The sequence below is a fragment of the Dermacentor variabilis genome, chromosome 4, assembly GCF_050947875.1.
Source record: "Dermacentor variabilis isolate Ectoservices chromosome 4, ASM5094787v1, whole genome shotgun sequence".
NCBI lineage: Eukaryota > Metazoa > Arthropoda > Arachnida > Ixodida > Ixodidae > Dermacentor > Dermacentor variabilis.
This window is the reverse complement of record NC_134571.1, coordinates 61,876,190-61,898,126: the sequence shown is the minus strand read 5'-3', so window position 1 is coordinate 61,898,126 and position 21,937 is coordinate 61,876,190. Positions and strand designations below refer to the sequence as shown.

Below are 21,937 nucleotides of genomic sequence, written 5' to 3'. Positions count from 1 at the left end.
CGGTGCAGTGTCGTTTTTACCGGGGCGATTTGCACGGAAAATGGAGGGAGTGAAAAAAGAGAGAGAGAGACAAAGAAAAAGAAATAACAGGAACCCGTTATGGCGGGAAATAGAACCTGTTATGCGGAAACTGAGACCCGTTATTCACGACGCCACCTGGTTTAAAATATCGGCGGCAATCATATAGGTGTCTTTCATTGGTCGTGGCCTGTTGGGAAGCGATGGCGTGCGGTGAGCTACGTGACTAGCGTAGATCCGTGTTGGTAGCAGCTACGGTTCCTGTCGGCCATACGTTTTAAATCTTTCTCCTTCTATTCATTCCTTGTTTAATATTATTTTGTTACCAATCGTTCTGCTGTTACCAATGTTCTGCTCTTGATGGAAAAGAGGTGACGACACTGACAGTTAATAAAAAAGAAGATTAAAGACACAGGGCTTTAACATATTTGGGCATGACACATCTCCTCCCTTTCTCCCCCTCTTTCTTTTCTTTTCTTAAAGGTCATTACCAAACCGGCCGCGCGTTTTCTTGGCGAGTTCGAAAATTCGCGAACTGTCGCACTTTTGAGGCATCTCTGTGAGCAGCTGCCTCGGTATCATATGAGACCTATATAGAGCCTCATTGCTGTTTTATTCCATTGCTATATGTGAGATGACCTTCTCAAGCGCCAACTGTACATTTTAGTTTTCTCTCTTTTGGGTAAGCGCCTGCAGCCGGAAGGCTTCGCGAATCGCCGTCGTCACTTCGCTTTTCCTTCAGAGCGGACGTAGTTCGTTGTTGGGATCGTTGTGTCTGTACTTCCGATTTTGCACGAGACACCGAGGGGGGCATACGCATTCAGTTGTTGGAAAAGCGGCAAGTATTTTTATTTTTATTGGCGCGTACTGGCTGCATATTCGGCTTCGCGTCTGAAACGGGCGTCGAGTCAAAACACGCGAGAAAGCCTGTTAGAATGCAGACATTGATAACTCGAGCTTCTCGCGTGTGTAGGTTCAGGTTCGGCAGCAAAACCGGAGTGACCAGACCGTGACGGCGTCGTTAAAGGGTGCATAGCAGGCGCGTACTTTGCTGTATAGTTTGCAGCACTATGTAAAAAGCGCGCGTCCGGCTCTACGGCTTCACGGGCTTGTGCGCCTTAAAGCCCGAAATTGTAACGGTCGGGATGGTATCGCCGTTACACGAATCCCCGCTGCGAGCGAGCCGGCCTTCAGAGAAATACTCGCACTAATACAAGTAGGAATGAGTTTCAACTGCAAGCTGGCCGTTTTTATGTACTTTTCTTCACGTCTTGTCCTGCCTTGAAATACAAGGTTAATGCATGCATCTCAGAGCGATACGGGTTTTATCTGCGAATCCCCGCCATGGGTATCGGCGCGCTCGTTTGAGAGAAAGGTCCCGCGAGCGGGCCTATGTGGCGTGTGCGAGTTATATTTTACGACAGAGTCCGTGCTCGGCATTAAAAAAAAAAAAAAAAAAAAAACGAGGGCATCGTTGTACATACGCACATAAAATCGAGGGAAGGCGTCGCGCTTGTATTTGTGTGTGTGTTATGTCTTATGTGTATACCGAGTTTTTCGTTCAGCTGAGGTCTTACTTGCTTTACTGCTGTTGCTGTGCTGTTTGATTTATGCCCCAGTCGACGAATTGCAAAATCAAAACACACTCGAGAACGACTATGAAATTTTGGCATCGCTGACATATTCGCTTCCTTGGTAACAAACGCAGCTGAATTAATTTTCTTTAGAGTTTGCAAAAATACACGAGCACTGAAAGTGGTGAGCGGAGGAGACTTGTAGTAAGATTTTAATGGGCGTCGAAGTTTTTATTGCTTGAAAGATAACAACAGGATACGAGACATGTTGGCGTATGGCTCCTTCGAAAGTATGGGCCTTCGGGTCTGCTCACGGCGGCCTTTCGCGGCAGTACACTGGTATATGTCTTGCATGTTACCGTTACCGCGTTGTTCACATTTATAGTTTGTTCGCAGCATATTCGTTCGCGAATAGTGTGTGACCCGCGGCCATCTGGCATTCTGCATGCAATACAGGCCGCAAAGCACGCGCGTCATCAACATTTGTGTCAGCATCGTCGTCGTCCTGTTTTCCCCACCGCCTGTCTTGTCTGTAACCTTTAGATAAAAGTTGACTGTGTATGAAGGGCTGTCGCCGAGACATCCGTTTCTGCTTTTTTCTTTCCTCCGTTTTATTTTTTACTTTGGCGTCTCGTCGTTTGTTTTCTCCTTGACTTTATTTACAGAAAGAAAGAAAGAAGGAAGGAAAGGAAGTTGAAATGGACGTCACGAAAATCGTACATCACTTTGCACCGAAGAACGTCGGGTGCCGCTCGCACAGTTCCCGCATTTTCCGTCACGCTGATTGACGTGGGCGCAGCCGTGTTTAGAAAGAGCGAGAGGCCCGGTGCGCGCTCTGCCGAGCGTGGAAAAGGTCATATATATCACTGCGACGCAGGGCATGTGCACATGTATCCGTTGCAGCACCAAACGAACCACGACACCAGCACATGAGAAAGGCTCGAAAGGCAGAAACGTGTTATAGGTTGGTTATCTCGTTCTGATTTATTGTTCCGGTCATATATATATATATATATATATATATATATATATATATATATATATATATATATATATATATATATATATATATAATCGTTGGTCCGTATATCACGTGCTGCGCCTCGCATATCGACGCAGTTATTCGTTACGTGACGACGAGAGCAAGAAGTGTCGGAGGTGGTTCTGAAAGGATTCTCAACCTGCTGACACATTATATAGGAGCGCGCGTTCGCGCATAAAATGTTTTTGGAAGCGGCTGAATGAGGGAATAAAGGCACAGCCTTGTAGTAGTTGAGGGACACGTCGTGCTGCAGGCGACGACCCATTCGAGCGACCAGATGCAATCTATGCAAGTGCACACGCGCTCTTATACATGTCGAGCTGAGAAAACGAAACGTTTTTTTTTTATATATATATGTAACGGTTATTGTGACTCGCATCGTGGGATGTCTCGGTATAGAGCTAGAATTTGTTTCTGTTATGTAAAGAAGGGCTTCGCGCATAATTCGCGGGTCATACACACGTGCTCCGAGAGAGAGAGAGAGAGAGAGAGAGCGAGCGAGAGAGCGAGAGAGAGAGAGAGAGAGAGAGAGAGAGAGAGAGAGAGAGAGAGAGAGAGAGTCACCGTGTTGTTGTTACACACTGTAGTTGTTGCTGGCGAAAAATAATAAAATACAAACTTCTTATTTCCCGGAGAGAGCTAGAGCGGGTCAATGTCTTTGCTAGGGAGACTACACAATTGCGTAATACGGTTATGACAAAATGCTGAAATATAGGATATTCACAGCCATCATACTCTCTCAGGCAACGGACATGTCGGTAAACTACTGAGAAACTCACTTTCTCTCTCTACCTCAGAAATGTGAATACTCGAAATTTCTCCATACCCGATGAAATATTTCTTTTGTGCATCATGTAGTTTTCTTCATTTGATCTCTTACCAAATTAGGAAAACGTCGATTTATTATTCGTACTGGCTCGTATACTTTTCGGGAAGTAAACGTTTGTAATAGAGACTCAGAAAGTACTTTTGTGCAGCTTATGTTTTAGTGCGCGCAAAGGGCGCAGCTGCCCGAAACACCCTTCCCCTCTCCTCCCTAAAAACAAACAAACAAAAAAAAAACAGGCGTTTTATTTTATTACTCCGCTACCAACCCACATCTACTTCATTGTGCAAGGCAGAGAACTCTTATAAGCTCAGACGTTTCGTTTTCTGGAAGAAGGCGTTTTACTCCCGATGTTTGCTTGGCACAGTACAGCGAAAGCCTATACGGGTTGCACGTCAGCGAAGGAGGAGGCAGAACCTGCTGTTCGCTTGTCCCGCCCCAAATTTAGCCCATAATCCCTCCGTTGGAGCAATTGGTTGTTTCAAGGAGGGATAACGAGGAAGGGTTATTGGCACGCGAACAAGAGGCACCGGAAATGCGCTGCCGAATGTCTCGTATCCGATTGGCTGACGCGACATGGGTTGTATTCTCTATTGATCACATTTGGGGATAGCAGGGTATACCGTGTTGTTGGACCCGCTGGTATGCCGTACTTAAATTTTTTAAACATAACAATACCGGCGTGAAAAAGGCGAAGACAGATCGAAAAAGGCGATGGAGAGAAAAGTGCAGCCTTTGTATATATGTCGCTTTCTTCATCTCGTACGTGATTAAAAAAATATATATATATATATATATATATATATATATATATATATATATATATATATATATATATATATATATATATATATATATTTCCGGGACAGTTTCACCTTTGCGCGATGTGGCGGGGGTCCCGGAGCTGCGCCTCATACTGGAGCTAGAAACATTATTTCCACTGGCTTAGCCAATCAGCGACCACTGAAACTGACGCCCGCGAAAGTGGTCGATATAGAGTGTGGCTTCTGGCGAAACGTATAGATTTATTGACTCATATTGTTTACACCGCCAAGCCCGCCCTGGTATTTTAGTGGCTGCGGCACTGTGCTATTTTTCACGGGCTCGGATTTCGTCCCGGATGTATTGAACTACACTTCCGAACACGCGCAGCGTCGTTCTCTCTGAATGACGAACTGCGTATAACAAGACCTGCCATTAATGGCCGACCGCCTATCGCGAATGTAGTGGCAGCGTCGACATTTGGGAGATTGAACAACTTGTTCGGACAAGTTGGGGGTAATTGTATGAACTGCGGTGTCGATACAGGAGACGAATCCGTTTTCTTTCTTTCCCTTTTTTTTTTAGACGGATATTCCGTATAAGTTCGTTGCTTTAATTATAGGATCGTGTGAAGTCTTCTGGCCTATCGGCAAGAATCGAAGCGTTGGGCACACAGTCGGTCCATCCATCAAGGTGGCGTACGTTCGTATAACGACGCGGCTGTGATCGGATACCCGTCACTATAGCACGCCCAGCATGAGTCAGTCTTACAGCCGAAAAGCCCAACAGAAAAGGCTTTGTCGGGGAAGACGGGGATGTCCTTTTCGTCCGTTGACACCGACAACAGGGAGTCTATGCAGACTTGGTGACGGAAATTTATGCCGTAGCCGGTGAATCGGTCGCCCCTGCACTCTGCTGTCGTGGCCGGCGCCCTAACAACGACATGCATATGTTTATGTCGTTGGCGGGCAGTAGCGTAGCTAGAAATGTTTTTCGAGGGGAAGGGGGGAGGCGAGCACGCTCATGACGGGAGTATAGGGTGTGGGACAGGCGGGTGTTGTCCTACGTCGGTTTAAGCCAGATATCCCTAGCACACACTGCAGAAACATCAGGTTAGGGGGGCACATATTTCAATGTAACACGACCGAACATGCTAATCGGTGTAAAAACCCTTTTCTTATATGGTGTACAAAACGCCTTAACGGGGGGCTTAATTGTACGTGCAACAACGAGAGCAGACTTTAAAAACATTCATTCAGAAACCTTATAAGTGTTACTCTTTTTATTGTTTTTTTTTCTTTCGCACACCCACTGTTATTAAGGGTTATTTACTATATACATGGGTGTTAAATTGACTGTTGTGCCTGAATGCGTAAAACGATGTTTTGTTAAGAAAGTAACTGGAACGCCAATGCATTCCTCCGCAGAGTTCGGAAATTAATATCTCGAAACTGGTGTCATCCTAAGAATTCGTTCCAAGTGAATCCGCCTTGCGAACTTCACGGCTAGAATTTGTAAATTGCAATATGGGACATAAAATAATTACTTAAAACGTAATAGCGAATTTTTGTTAGTCGATTATGCATTTAAAATCTTTTATTTTGCAAGTAATGTTCGCCTCTCAGAGTAGAACAACTCATGAACTAGGATTGCGCTATCTTCTACAGGCAACCTTTAAAAGAAGTTTTGAAAGTGTTCGCTGAAACAGCAGGTATATAGATGGTGGAAGTTTAAAGCTTTACTCCACAACGCGGCTCTGAACCGAACGTCCCTCGCTGAAATGAATCGCTTCGCCAGGAAGGGCGCTATAAGTCTCCTGCGCCCTGCGCAAAACTCGTGTCCGCTCTCCGGGGGCCGTTCATGGGTTTTCGCCGTTTCCGAGCGCGCGCGCGCTATTTTGTAAAGCCAGAGTCTTGCAATGCCGCAGCGGCGACGCGGCGCGCATTCGCGTCACGTCTCGGTATCGCTTCCGAACGGCGCGCCATTCCTAGTGGCACCGCGGGGCATAAGCGCCGGCGCGGGTCTTGTGCGTGAATTCGCATCGCTGATGTGGGGGTCCCTGTTGCGCCGTTTTGTGTGCGCAACGGGCAGCGCTCCTGATGCGGGTCGCCCAGTGTGCGCGACGGCAACGTGGGGGCCGAGTTGGAACGACTCAGTTAGTGAACTGAGCGCTTCGCGGAGGGGCGCATTTGTACACGCGTATCTCGTTTCGCGGACATCCGCGCGCGGGCGCTCGGAAGTTCTTTGGTGCGTCGGCCTGTACGTGTGCGCTCGGCGCTCTGCGTCGCCTGCATCTCTCGCAGGAATGCAGCGACATCCAACGCGTGACAGCACATATTCGTGTGGGTGGCATGGCGCAGGGGCCATCGTTGAATTGAGAAAGATGGTAGGCGACCCTAATCTTTCACTTGGGTGTTTCTTAGTGGCACTCGCACCTCGGCGTTGGTGTTCGTTAGGTTAAGCGAGCGAACTTGTTTCTCCTGGCACGATATGCGGGCTAGGAGCGAAGGAGGGCGAGGAGGAAGCGCAGGACGCGCCACCTGGCGGCGCGTAGCCCCTTAGCGAGCGGCGCAAGAAGCTCAATGTACGCGCTCTCTCCGGTACTGACGTCAGAGCATGTAACGAGTGCGCGCGCAGCTCTTGTGAGCAAGCAAGCGAGCGAGCGAGCGAGCAGGTGAGCGCCGGGAGAGAATCGAGAGAGGAGGGTGTGACGTCACATCCACTCTGTTAGGCAGATGTTCAGTCTGTGCCAGGCAACTGTTTTCCATCCAGTTTTCCAGCCAGTTAAATATTGTGCAACCTTCTTGTACGTGACGTCATTAGTGATGTCATTACTTCCGGGTTTCCAGGAATTTCGCCCGAGTCTTGCTCACGTGGTGGGTCTCTAAAGTTTGCGAGTCTGTGCTTGGTGTGCGGTAATGAGCGATTTCTAATTGATTCTAATTATTCCGGACACTTCAGCAAGTGAACTTGTAACTAAACTTATGCTCTGATATCATATCATATCTATAATGAAACCCATTAATGTTGTACTGTACTATTCTTTAAGATTTATTTTGAATTTCGTCCTCGGTCGTCTCAGGAGGTGAACCGGAAGTGCTGCGCAAGAAATAAGAGTGTCACTTAATGCTCGTGCCTTTAAATATTCGGCAGAGACACTTAAGACTGGTTACGTGGGGGAATGCGAAAACATTGTGCCGTTTACAGACCTCGGAACGCCGTGGACGCGCTCATGTTATGTACTCATGACGTGGCGCCAACTGCTCCCCATTATCTGCGACGTGACGTGCACAATGACGCACGCACTAGACCAAACCTTTAGTCAGCCGGATGGCTGTGACGTGACGTGTGCGTTGGTGCACGCACTAGACCAAACCTTTAGTCAGCCGGATGGCTGTGACGTGACGTGTGCGTTGGTGCACGCACTAGACCAAACCTTTAGCCAGCCGGATGGCTGCGACGTGACGTGTGCGTTGGTGCACGCACTAGACCAAACCTTTAGTCAGCCGGATGGCTGCGACGTGACGTGTGCGTTGGTGCACGCACTAGACCAAACCTTTAGTCAGCCGGATGGCTGCGACGTGACGTGTGCGTTGGTGCACGCACTAGACCAAACCTTTAGTCAGCCGGATGGCTGCGACGTGACGTGTGCGTTGGTGCACGCACTAGACTAAACCTTTAGTCAGCCAGATGGCTGCGACGTGACGTGTGCGTTGGTGCACGCACTAGACCAAACCTTTAGTCAGCCGGATGGCTGCGACGTGACGTGTGCGTTGGTGCACGCACTAGACCAAACCTTTAGTCAGCCGGATGGCTGCGACGTGACGTGTGCGTTGGTGCACGCACTAGACCAAACCTTTAGTCAGCCGGATGGCTGCGACGTGACGTGTGCGTTGGTGCACGCACTAGACCAAACCTTTAGTCAGCCAGATGGCTGCGACGTGACGTGTGCGTTGGTGCACGCACTAGACCAAACCTTTCTTTAGTCAGCCAGATGGCTGCGACGTAACCTGGCCAATGATGCACGCACTAGACTACACCTTTAGTCAGCCAGAACCGTGGAGCCACTTTGGCGTCGGGGAAGCGTCAGGGAAGCGTACTCGTCTCGCACCCCTTAGGGATTCCCACCTAGACAGAAGTTTACCAAATGTTTATTTTAAAGTCATTAATTTACTTTGTTTACAGGAAACTTCCTGAGAAATTTGAAGTCTATCGGAGTATTTTTTGACGTGTTTTACTATTTGCGCCGTCGGCCATTTTTGGTACCGCCTTTCGGTCACGCCGACGGCGACGGATTTTCGCGTAATGGGGCATATAATGCGTTCGCATTGAAACGGTCCGGTATATTCTATATCTGTGTAGTAACATTAATTTCGCACGTCACAGTACGCAGTACTATATCATACAGAAACGTGATTTCTGTCTCAAAGGGGAAGTCAAAGCATGATTTATCCAAACATCTTGCGCTCTCTAAAATCGCAACATCTTTAATTATCTTTTCAAATATTCTTTCAAATATTCCATTTTCTTTGATACATATATATTAAATGACTGCACTATTTCTCAGTCACACTCTCCTCTGTAACCGCTGGTTTCTCAGGCAAATCACCCGTTTTGGTTTACCGCAATTTGCAAAACGAGTAAGCGTGCTAACCCGTCGGTCTGATTGCGTACTGTGATATTATAAAATTGATGTAGGCCACGTGTAGCAGACAAGAATTGCGAGTTTCAGCACATAACGGCTATTCCTGCCGGCTATTAAAGTCTTCGTTTGGTAGTTGCCCGGAAAGTGAAACCGTCTCAGCGAGGTTTCCATGGCGCTATATAATTTTTGTATCAATGGGATATCTTGCACAAAATTGTAAATGCTAATGTATGTGTCGCCCGTTGATATTTGTAAGTTGAGCGAGACAATAAGAGAGGCGTTATATATAGAACTGTTTGTTAAACCTTGGGGTTTAGCGAACAGCCTCTGTCAGGCTCTTAAGAACGATTACTTGAGTCATATCACTATGAGCGTTTTTTTACGAACGGTTTCACTGTAAGCTGTGTGCGTTGTGAGCAAAAAAATGCTTTTTATTCTTATGGACGTTGTCCTATCTTTGTATACGCGGCGTATTTTTCGTTTCTCTGCTTGTTCTCACTAACCAAGTGTGGTCTACGCCACGTAGATCGCCGGGAAAAGCTTCGATAACAGAGAATTCCGAAGAAAAGGAAACAGAAAGAAAAATTGGGACTTAACGATCTCTCGCTTTTGCTTGAGCTACTTCAACACGCTGTCAAATGTCGCAAATTGCGGATGCACACGCATAGACACAAATCGTTAGCCTTGAATGGGAGCGACGCCGCTGTCGCGCACTTACTGACACCTATCAGCCTGCGTCGGTCTCAAGTTTGTGGAAAGAAAAAAAGAAGGGCGGTATTGTATGCACGAAGCGAAACACAGAGTAGCAGCTGCGCTGCGTTGATTTCTCTTACCGTCAGCGAGCCCCCCCCCCCCCCCCTCCCCTTTAAAAAAAAAAGAAAGAAAAAGAAAGGCATCCATGCGGCCAGGCGCAGCTGTCTTCCGCGCAGTGGCTGTATTCGCTAGCCGCGGGACCTGTTTATTTTTTTCCCCCTTTCTTTCTTCATTTTGCTGCTCCTTTCTCTACAGAGTGCATCCGTGTCACGCGTTTCACGATGTGTCGGCAGCATTTCGGTCAAGAACATTTCAGCGTTCGTGTGCCGAAGTCGGTTGCTCGGATCTCCTCGCGCATTTCTATTGCTTTTCCACGAAATGAGGGCGAAATGATAAATCACATGAGGGTCGTCGTAACACTGCGACACTGCAATAGATCAACGACACTGTAACTCCGGGCTTCTGTAGCCTAGATGTTGCAGGGGTAATCGCCGCTTGAGCACAGGCTAGGTGTTTCCTTTCAGATTGAGTGATTGATTGATGAATTAGTTAATTCGTGACGTTTAACGTCCTAATCCAACGTTGGGGCTATGAGAGACGCCGTAGCGGATGGTTAGGCATTAATTTTGAGCACCGGAAGTTTTCTAACGCTCATTTAAATCTAAGCACAGGAGTGTTTCTGCATTTTGCACCCACCAAAATGCGGTGCTGCCTCCGGGAATCGAACGTACAACCTCGTGCTCAGTAGCATGAGCGGCATGATCACTCAGCCACCGTAGCGATTCCTTTCGTTGTCGATCGACCTGCACGACGCTATATGCGTGAGTAACAGAAGTCCGTATGGAGGCGTCGGGTGTGCGTGATATAGATTATTTTTTTCCTTTCTTTATTTATTTGCTTTTCTGACGAGGCTGAATACACACAAAAAAAATATCGAGGCTTGTGAAAGGCGTTGGAGCTGAAGCAATTGTTCGCCTGGCTTTAGAGGCCGCACCAGCCGAATCGCAGTGTTCACAGGCCGAGTGTACGCCTTGTAGTGTAAAGCGTGATGACGTGAAGTAGTGAAATCTGCGTTGTGCTCCAGCTAGGACAGTGCATACGCTGATTCACGCACAATAGCAAACAATCGATAATGACTATAAGTACGTGACATATATTGTTTTAGTGCGGAAGCGTTAAATGGCTCATGATGCGAAAAATCCGGCGTTGACGGCGTGGCCACGCGATGGTACAAAAGGGCTACGAACACTCAGCCTTTGGTGGGAGTCGAACCCACGACCTTGCGTAGTGGCATAATGTCTAAGCATCGCGCGGTGGTCGCAATGTTTTCGCTATCATCAACGTAGGGATAACTAAGTGCCCCTTGATATTTTTTTTATTTGAAGTACATTATAGGCCCGTAGGGCATTGTGTAATGGGGAGGCGGAAAATCCCAACAGCGCATACACAACCGGAAGAAAAAGGTACTATACATGGTAAATAAAATTTGTGCACATAATAGCAGTAAAGAAGAGGGGACTAAGCAATGCGGAAATGACGAGAATAAATATGGTACATAGTTTAAACGCACACGATAACATAAAAAGCGCATGGCGCATGTATAAGTGCGCAATTCATCAAGCGTGTTATAGCAAATGTAAAAAAAAAGAAAAAAAAGGGGGAAACGAAATGCTTAACTTCAAAATATGAACTGAAATATGAACTGAAATATAAACTGAAATATGAATATGAAACATGAATAAACATGAGCTGAAACATGAATATATGAAACATGCTAAACGATGGCTTCAGTGAAATGTGTAATAAGCTGGTGATGGAATGTGTCAGGATTAGACAGAGATGCAATGCTGTCTGGTATATTATTCCATAATCTGATGGCTCGTGGAAGTGACGATGAATTAAAAGCTAAAGTGTCACCATAGATCCGTGTAACACCCGCCGTGGTTGCTCACTGGCTATGTTCTTGGGCTGCTGAGCACAAGGTCGCGGGATCGAATCCCGGCCACGGCGGCCGCATTTCGATGGGGGCGAAAACACCTGTGTGCTTAAATTTAGGTGCACGTTAAAGAACCCCAGGTGGTAGAAATTTCCGGAGTCCTTCGCTACTGCGTGCCTCATAATCAGAAAGTGGTTTTGGCACGTAAAACCCCGTAATTAAATTTTTTTTAGATCCGTGTAAGACTCAAATAATTGTGCAATCTTTTGGGCGTGCGGGATGGGACATCGAGGTGAAAGGAAATGGTGTTCTGTATTTATTTATAGCGCGTTTTAAAAGCAACCGAGAACAGTTACTCTGTACTCAGCTACTCTGTCGCGAAGAAAAACAGAGTCATTGGTTAAAGTCGATGTTGGCAGTTTCAAACGGAGAGACGAGAAGAATAAGGTGAGCCCACGCAATCTTAATTTCATCTTATCTCGCGTTCTAGGAGACATCCTTTGTATGCTAACTGCTCTAAAGACGTTCAGAACAACATCCTTAGTGAAAAGCCTTGTCGACAGGCATACGCTTAAATGTTCTGCAAGGATTACAGTATACTGCCGTATTTCCTTACCGTATACGAATTAGTAAATCTACAGAGAAATATAAAATGCGAATCGGTCATTGTGTAGCGTCTTTCTTATTTTTTTACACCTTTATCAATAATGGGAAGTTATTTGCCCAGCATGTTGCACGCAGATCTGGCGTAAGGCAAACAAGAATATCGCGTATACGTATAATCTCAAAAGCGTCGTTTCGTTCAGCCTGCATGCGATGCATTCAACACGTATTTGGTAAAACAGAGTACTCGTACTAGACATCACATTTAAATTAATTTTGGTGAGGACAGTCGGGCTAGTTGGTTCGCTTTCGAATGCTTTAGGACAAAACTGAGCTTGATAACATACGATGGTCGAGAGGACAGAATGCTATATAGCTTTAGCTGGCGTTTACTGATCATACACGCTCGACTTTTACATACATTGAAGGCGTCATCAGTCAGCGACTTTCGTCGCAGAAACGCATTTCTTAAACGAACATGCTGTCAGTCAAATAACTCTTATTGGACACTTTCGCATTTCTTCCGGTGTAGCTTCATAGAGATAGTTTTTTTCCCCATAGGAGAGAGACTCCGAGGGAGCACTACGTAATCGGTATATAGGTTGTAGCTTATATGACACATGCTGATAGGGTAACTTAGCGGCCATATCGGGCCATCGCCATTCTGCTCACTCTAGCCAATTTAAGGAAGCCAAAATTCATTTTCAGCTCCACTTCTCCGTTGTTATCCGTAATTGAAGTGCTTCCAAGGTTGCTCCATGTCAAGGCGCTCGTGCTAACCTTCTTCGCCGGCCGGAGGTGTGGTGGCGATGGCGGCTCGAGCAGGGGCAAGGCGAGGGGCACTAAAAAAAGAAAAAAAAACTAGATGAGTCGTATTACTAAATTGCGCTCCTACAGTGCCAAAAGATCGCAGTCTTGCCCAAAAGGCGAAGTATTGTTAGCGATGGAAAAGTATCACACAGCTGCATGAAGTAACGTTCGTAGTCTTATAGGCCGCATATATTGTAGTAAACGCTCCCTTACTAATTAAATTAACAAGCATGGTGTCACGAACACATGAACACATCTCACTCGATGACCGAGAATACTGGCATGATGAAGAACGCAGACAGCTGGGATAGAACGCTCCGTGATCTCGGCTGTAGTAGGAGACGATCATAGGACGCGCGATAGGATGTTATCGCACTTGGACTTTATACAGAACATTACGGCGACGACTACAACATACCGTGTACCGTGTATTCCCGTGTACACTCTTAAACACCCTTTGGGGTGTATATTTGCCACACAACAGTAATTGTCATCTGTCTTGCTTGCGTTTCCTTTCTTGAAAACGCTGCGCTCGCTACTTCCCTGTCGAAAATGCTGTGTCATGCTGATAACGCGCCTGCCGTTCGTGACCTGGAAGTGCCGGGCTCGCGGCGTTAAAGAAAGGAAATGCGGACAAGACAGATGACGATTATTGTTGTGTGGCAAAATACGACCCAAATGGTGTAATTTTGCTTAAGAGTGTACCATGTATTCCCGTGTACCGTGCATTGGGTCCACATTAACGTACCCCAGGTGGCCGAAATTAATCCGTAGTCTCCCGCTATACGATGTGCCTCGTAATCATATAAAGGTATCTAAACGCTATCGAAGTTGTTTGAGTTTGCTGTTTCAGGCAATATGTAATCGCATTGCCCACGAGCCAATATACTAAAGCGAAGCTTGTCTCCTGAGGTTTTGTCTCACAGGGCCTTGACCAGCTGCTGTGACTCACGGTAGACACACAATGGTGAATATACATACAATGGTGAAACATTGTGCTGAAACATTGAGACAAGTCTGCCAGGTTTTCTTACATAATGTTGCGCCCTGTAGCTTTCGCTCACGTTTTGCGGAACATTCGTTTATGACGACGGAGCGTGCAGATTACCGCTCTCCGTTTAATCTCATTTTCGTGCGTAGCGAAGGCGGCTGTTTATCTGTCGCTACATAACTAAACAGTTCCAATACGAAATGTGTAAACGTACAGATAACGAAGCAGCTTTACCTTCGAATGTCGTGGCAGGCGCGCCATGCCCTGGATAGTCTTGTTGATGTGGGACGGGGGGGTGGTGCAGGCGCGCTTTGCGCCGAGCGGCGTTTTCCGCAGACGCTGGATCTGTTCTCTCTCCCCCTTGCGCCGCCCATCGCTTTCGGAGGTGTTTAGAGCCGTGGGGAGGAAGCGGCATCGCCAGCGGTCCGCGCGCCTCCAAATTAAGAACCGCGTTGCCCGAGGCACCGAGCGCGAGATAGCGACGTGGCGTCACGTCGGACCCTCATCCATCACCGGGCCCGTGCTCAAACGCAGGCTTCTCGGGGCGAGACCGCGAGTGAGGGAGGACTGCGCAGTGGTTCGTAAACGGCTTCAGTGACAGGCATGCATGCCAAAGGCAGGCCAAGCTGGGTTGTGCGTGCTGCAACAGCAACGCCCGATCTTTAGGGCACCAGTCGGCAGGAAGGAAGCAAGTTTGCGTTCTGGGTCACACGTTATGGATCGTTCGCGTTTTGTGGATGTATTTTCACTTTCCTTCTTCCTCTCCCGGCCGTGGCAGCCGCATTCCAATATGGACAAAATGCGAGAGACTCATCTTTACTCCGGTTTAGACGCCTGTGAGAGAATCCGAAGCTGTCAAGTTAGAATATCATGTTGTGGTTGTTAGTGCATCTCTAGATGCTGCTGATCCGACTCCTAGCCGCCGCGGTCGCACTCGACAGAATGCTAAAGACGTCCGTGGCCCACGATATCGCAATGGTCCGCAGCCATCCATTACATACCATCATTTTTGGCTCATGTATTATGAAAATGATGTCCTCAGGTCTTAATGGGAGGGTTATTTATTTATTTATTTATTTATTGAATGATTGAATGAATGAATGAATGAATGAATGAATGAATGAATGAATGAATGAATGAATGAATGAATGCAGACGCGTTAAACTCGTACGTTCGAATCGTAGGCGTAGCGATACAGCAATTTCAGCGGCACAATTGCCCGCCGGTTGAAGCGTCCGCTATTGCTAATGTCGCATAATCACATGGCTCCAGCAATTCTGATCTTCTGTTGTGTTTGCCGAATATTCGAAACTTGTTCTAAAGTCTCGCTGCTCTTCACGCGTCTGTCTCTCCCGCATCTCCGTGGCTGCGTCACGCAGTGTACAGGTTCACGAGCTGTCTGGTCGCATTCTCTATGGGTTGAACGGTCTCGTTATTGTGCTGTCTGCCAGTTTAATGGTGCCGCATTGCTGTTCGAAAACTTTGAAGAAACCTGCTTTCGCTAACGCGTTCGCGAGCACCTATAGCCTTACATATATGCATGAACGCGCGGGACGCATTGAAAGGCGGTTCGTCTGGCTTTGCGGGTGGATTTACTGCTCGCGCTCGGGCGCTTATTACGCTCGGGCGCTTATTACGCTCGGGCACGCGCGTAATCCCATTTGCATGGCTACTCGATCGCAAGGCTAAGGCAGTCGGCGCATTCGTGAGTGAATACGACGGAGTGGCTTGTGAATGCGCGGCAGGACCCTACGCGTATAATGACATGCACGCCCTGCATTGCGTTCGCGCGCACCGACCCGATTTCGATTCAGCCGCCGCGGCTGTTGTGCTGGCACGAAATCGCCATATCCGCGCACAGATTTTATCTGAAGCGAAGGGGCGTCATCACATTGGACTGTCTCATACGGGGTTTATGCGTCGACGCATTCTTTTTATAGGCTTGATTGCCGATGTCGAAATAGCGGCAAAGGCGACTTTGACGCGGCATTCGTGCGTGAACTTGGGGATGCGAAGACAGAAAGGGGGGGGGGGGCGGGGAAGAGGAAAGGAAATGCAGGAAGGCTAACTACCTATGCGTTGTACCCCGTTTGCTATCCTACGCAGGGCGAGGGGTGGAGGGAACATTAAACGTGAGGAGAACAGAAAACGACAGCGTGTGAAGGCACGCTTGCACGTACGTAAGTGTTGTGCAGTCCAGTTGAGCAGCGCTCTTGTATATTTATGCACGTATAGATGAGGCCTGAGCTCAGGGTTCTAGTACCCTTCGCACCTAACACGGTCTGTTGTCTACTTGCTAGCCTAGCCGACAAAGTGTGTGTGTGTGTTTCTTTGGGCATCGGTGGAAGGGATCGAATTTGCTCGATACTTCCCTCGCGACCGCAAGTGTTGCGAGCTGCACTGTCAGTCATTCCGGTAAGAAATTGAATAAGCGTAGCGCGAAGGTGACGAATACGATAGAAAAACAATAGAAGGCTGGGCAAGAAGTTCGTGCACGATGAACATGCTGGGCACAGCACCGAGACAGCCGCATTTACGTGAAGGAGGAGCGTACAGAACGACACGTCGAGCGTTGTTGGTTGGCATCACCGCGCGCGACATCCAGGAAACGCTCTCAGGAAATGTTCCCCTCGTGCGACCCAGCGGTTCAAGCAACGGCTGTGCTCATCCAACGACGCTGAAACGGCCTCTACAGGGAGCTGTCATGCTGTGAGCCCGAGCACGTTCTACTGACAGACCGAGAGTTCCGGTGCTATACGTATAATCCGGCACGTGTTTGCTATCGAAACGCGCTGCCCGCGCGCTGGGTGAGCGCGTATATAGAAATCCTGCGCCAGGCAGTCTCGGTCACGATTCGTTGCCGGTATTTTGCGAGCGAGCGCTGCAACGCGCGCCCAGCTCGTTGGTTTGCGAAGCGTGGCGTTTTTCCTCGTCCCTGTTTGTCAGCGCTCCTTCTCTCCCACCTCTCTTTCATTATTTTGGCGTTAGCTCCTTTAACGATGCAGCGAGCCTGCTATTGTGGGCTGTGATGCGTTAGCGCTATGGCGGGAAGCTCGGTGGAGCCGCGCGCGTTCCATCAGTGTCAGTCGCGTCTGGGATGCGGAGGACGCAGCGCGTGTCAACAGCGGCAAACAAATGGGAAATCTTGCGGTGTCGGAAGAATCGTACACATTGTCGACGAACCGATGCCACGTCGCGTTGGCGGTTGTTGTGCGCGTGACCAGCCTGGTGCTTTCGCTTTTGGGCGATGGACAAGGAGATGTACGCGGAATGTATGATCTGCCCGCGGCCCGACAGAAAGAGAAGAAGAAGAAGAATGCACAATGACGTAACACTTTTAGAAATAGGCTCTTCTTACCGACCGGTCTGTTAACGAAAAATGGAAGAACTCACGGAAGCAAAACGAGTCTGCTCTGAGATACACATTTGGAAAACGTGTATAATATACGGACAGCCGGCCAATAAAAACAGTTAAGAAGAGAATTCGTAGTTGTTTCATTGTTTGATTGTCAAAGCGGAGAAGATGCTCGCTGCAATTCTACAGAGATGATAGAGAAACAAAGTGGTGCGATGGCGGCACTTGCTTGTTTATAATACGTCGCTGTTTGTTTCGAAAGATTAAAAACAACACACGCACACGCACACACACACACACACACACACACACACACACACACACACACACACACACACACACACACACACACACACACACACACACACACACACACACACACACACACACACACACACACACACACACACACACACACACACACACACACACACACACACACCGCCACGCCATAGCTGAACCGTTGGATACCTTGGTCATATCGCTGATACAGAGTAATTTATATTAGCTGCAGTTGTTCATCGGTGGTTCTTTATCGATTTGCTTCTATTAAGCAGATCGTGTGGCCTACAGTCGTGAAACACAAGTCGAAAGATAAGCTCTATCTTGCTGCGCTGTACACGCGAACAGGCGGTATAAACGCGTTACACTTGCGTCATACCTGCCGGCTTATAAGCTTAAAAATTCCTAAAAACTCAGCGAAATGGACGGACGGGGGGGGGGGGTGGAATTACACGTATTCTTATGAATTTTACCTTGAGCACACACCTTTTGGGATACACATTCGCACTTTAATAACGAATATTTACATTATAAGTAGCACGCAAGCAGCAGCAAACTTGGAACAGCCGAGACTGACACACGACACATTGTCTGTAGATCGCACTGAGTTTTTCAGACTTTACTTTTGCCACTCTTGCCTGCTTCAGGAACTGTTGAATAAAGTTGCTCGAAGCAAGTACCCCACTAGTAAATACGGCATCACACAAGAAGGTGACGCAAGTACCATCACAGTTCCTTTTTACATGCATGTATTTTGTTGTTTTGCGATCCTGTACCATCGTATCTTTCAACGCCTTTTTTCAACACTATTCACAAAATCTTTCAACACTATTCTTTATCGTAATACATCGACGCAACATTCGTAAAATCGCGTAACAAGCCCAAATACATTACGGAGAAATTAGGAAGCGTTGGCAGGCATGCACTGGTCTAGCAGAAATATATACCCATTATGGCGCGCGCAATAGCAACGTGGCGTAGAAAGAGGGGAAACAGTGATAACACTGACGACATCCACTGCACGACCGACTTCGGCGCTTGATTCCAGGTTGTCTTATATGCGCTTGAGCTGCGCAGCTTTCGACGAAGACAGGCGGCATTCCGACCGCTCTACTGCAGAGCCCGCACCGCGCGATTCGTTCTTCGTTCGCAGCGCGAGCAAAAACCGCCGGCCAGAGCAGCGCGCGTGATACGCGGTACATTTCTCCGCTCGCGCCTCGACCGCGGCTGCCGCTACCGATACGCGCGATGAATAAATTACGGGGACACGTTTTGCGTCACGCTCCCGTACTGCGTTGGCGACCCACGTAGATGTATGCGCGCGCTCCGGCAGCGTGCCGCTTTGATTATCTGCGCCGAGGACATGCTTGCGTTCTCCCCGCGTCTTTTGTTCTTCGCATTCATTGTTCGGCCCTTTTGGCGTTTCGAACGTTGATTTGCCACGCTTGCAGTGTACAGGTATCTCCGATGTGTAAGTGCCTCCTAAGAAAGAAAGAAAGAAAGAAAGAAAGAAAGAAAGAAAGAAAGAAAGAAAGAAAGAAAGAAAGAAAGAAAGAAAGAAGCAAACAAAGGCGCTGCACGAGAACGAATGTGCGAACGGCGACCTTCAGGTGGTCGACGAAAGACTGCTGAAAAAAAGTCGCAGTTCCGCCCGAAAGGCGGAACATTGATTGCGATAGCAAATTATTCGACAGGTATATACAGTAAGGTTAGTAAATTTATCATCTGTCTAAACTGCTCCGAACATTCGCCTATGTAACTAAATTGACAAACGTGGTGTCACACGCGCCCAGGCAAACGCGAACACATCTCACTCGACGACCGCGGACACACGCTGTCAGCGCCGGCGGGATGAAGAGCGGCTGCAGCGGCGAGCCGCATTCCTTTTCGAGCTGCCTTCTCGCTTCAACGCGACCTATAGGTGCGCGAAAACAGAGTGCACGCGACGAACCCTCCCTCTCTCTCCTCGAGAAAATGCCGCCGACACTAAGCTACACAGTGTACTAACAAGCCACAATCCTTCTTCGCTCACCGTCGCGTGCTTTCCATTGCGTCTACAGCACATGGCGCGCGGCCGCGATCTTTTCGCGCTTGCACTTTATACGGAACATGACGGCGACGCCGACGGTGAAGAGCCGCCTGGAGTGTACATATAGTTGCTCTCGCTATACATGTACAGCCCGTGACCGATGCGGACTCCAGTCGGAGTGGCGTTTTAATGACCACGCGTTCTTTTCTTGAGGGCCGTCGTCTTGAGAGTCGATGTAAGAGCGCTGTCTTATTTAAGAAACGAAACGAGCCAGAGAGCGATGAGAGCGAAAGGAGTAGTGGACGGCGGACATAGCGGCGGGTGTCGGTGCTCTTCTTGCGGTCATTAGCGGCGGCCCCCTTTGAATCGTATACTGTTGGCGGAGAACCGACGACAAAACGTTGGAGCTGCCAGCGTGTCGTCGCACGCGCGGCCACTTGCTTTACGACAAGATGTTTACAGAGGGCGGTGGAGTTTGCCGAGATGGAAAGGGAAGAGCATGCAGCGCTTTGGAGACATCAGTATAACGGCATTTTGCTGCTCATCTCGGCACGTCGCCGTCGCGATCTTTAGCGAGCAAGTCGTTTACACTGCGTACAAGTAGAGACACCGTGGTAGCGACGTGGAACTTTCTCACTGCTGGGTGGTTGTTGCGTTTTCCGGCGTTTGTACCGCTGAGTGAGGTCTCTTGGCCGGGATCACGCAAGCCCACACGCTTTCGTGATCGTGTTTTCTTAGTTTGTGTCTTGTTGGAATGAACTTGACATACACTATGTTTGTCTCGCTGCGCACGGGAGCTGAGAAAAACACGAGATCTGAGAAAAAGCTGAACATCTGCGCAACCTCACAACACAGCCTATAGGATTCACATGTACAGCCTCTACTAGTATATGTTAACAACATTGGGATGTTCGGTTTCACTGACGAAGTACTGTTGTACTGTTGCAGGCTCCTCGGAAACCGAACGTTTTCTGAGATTCCGTGGTCCGTAAAGTTTTGTGCTTGGCTGTGCGTACTATATACCAGGGTTCTTAATTCCTTTTATCCGCGTATATCTCAAGACAAGTCGTGCAACTACCGCAGGCACTTCCCGGCGGCGCCTGCAGGCGTTGTGTGCACGTGATCGCGCCAGCACGGAATCGTCGGCGTCTTGGAATTCTTTGATGGAGCGCACACGCGTTCCGAGTCTATAGCTGCCCATTCCTCGGAGCCTCGCCGGCGCTCGTTTTGTTGTGCGCATTGATCGGCTAGTTAGGCGATTCTGTCCGCGTCGCGCGTCAGCTCAATCGGAGGTCCCCTTGTGCGGATCGGGTTGCTGCTGCTGTCGGCCTCTTGTTTGTCCCTCGTTTGGTCCGTGTGGGCTTGTGACGGATGCTGTCTGTCTGCATGCAGCGCGAGGGCTCTGGACGCGCGCTGTTCGTCGAACACCGAACAGCTCGGTTCGTGCGTGACCAGGCCGCAAGGCGCCGTTGCGGCGGCAGCCAGCTGTTTCGACGTTGATGGAAAGGCCAGATACTCGCGTAATTCTCTCGAAAAATGCGCACGTGGTACCTGCAGTAACTGTGGTAAAAACCGAGGGTGCGTTTGTGGCAAGGACTTTCGCAAAACCCCTGCCGCGTGGCCGTGTGGCCACATGCCGATATACCTGCATTACCCGGTGTATATGAACATTTCAGCTTGTACGTGCACGGGACCTCTGTTTGCATTGTGTGAACAAGGAGTTCACTTATCAGAATTTTTCGTTCGTACCTACTGTTTGTTCGATCGCCTTCACCGTAATGCTTTAGGCCAAGTATCACGACTGCGAACTCCTCAAGCTTATATATGAACTGCTTTCGGCGCAGATCTCCATAGGCTAAGGGCCGACTTACGCTTAATCCGCACGGCCTTCCGCACGCGTGCGGACATGCGGAAAACTGCACATCTCGCACACTTCCGCAGAAATTTTGTTTTACACTGGGTCTGCGCGAGCACCGCAAACCGAAACTGGTGCCTTTGTGTGCGGCATGTACTACAGTTTTTCGCACGTCAGCACGCTCGCGGAAGGTCGTGCGGATATAGGCTAAGTCTGTGAACGCACGCATCCCTGTACAGCGTCATGAAGCCGTACTTCTTCCACTTCCCATGTGTAGAGCATCGTGATGAAACAAATTTGACTGTTCCATTTGATGTTGTTTAGTAATGCCTAGTAATGCACCCAGCAACCTCACGAGGCTTTGATAGACACTTGGCGCTTTGGTACGATGCGTGCCTCTTTGTGGTGAAGCGAGATAGCAGCTTCCTGCCCCATCGTGTCCCTAAATTTCGATAG

General features: G+C 48.5%; 1 protein-coding gene across 3 annotated transcripts in view; it reads left to right on the top strand.

The window, feature by feature from the left end:
• The window catches only part of LOC142579251 (putative polypeptide N-acetylgalactosaminyltransferase 10), a 174,141-nt gene that overhangs the window by 2,170 nt on the left and 150,034 nt on the right, over positions 1–21,937 (top strand). The window contains exon 1 of one of the 3 annotated variants that reach the window (XM_075689273.1): positions 712–856. The exons of the other annotated variants lie outside the window; for them this stretch is intronic. The gene's annotated coding sequence lies outside the window, so the exon portion shown is untranslated. Of the gene's footprint in view, positions 1–711; positions 857–21,937 lie in introns of those variants that run through there. 3 annotated transcript variants of the gene reach the window in all.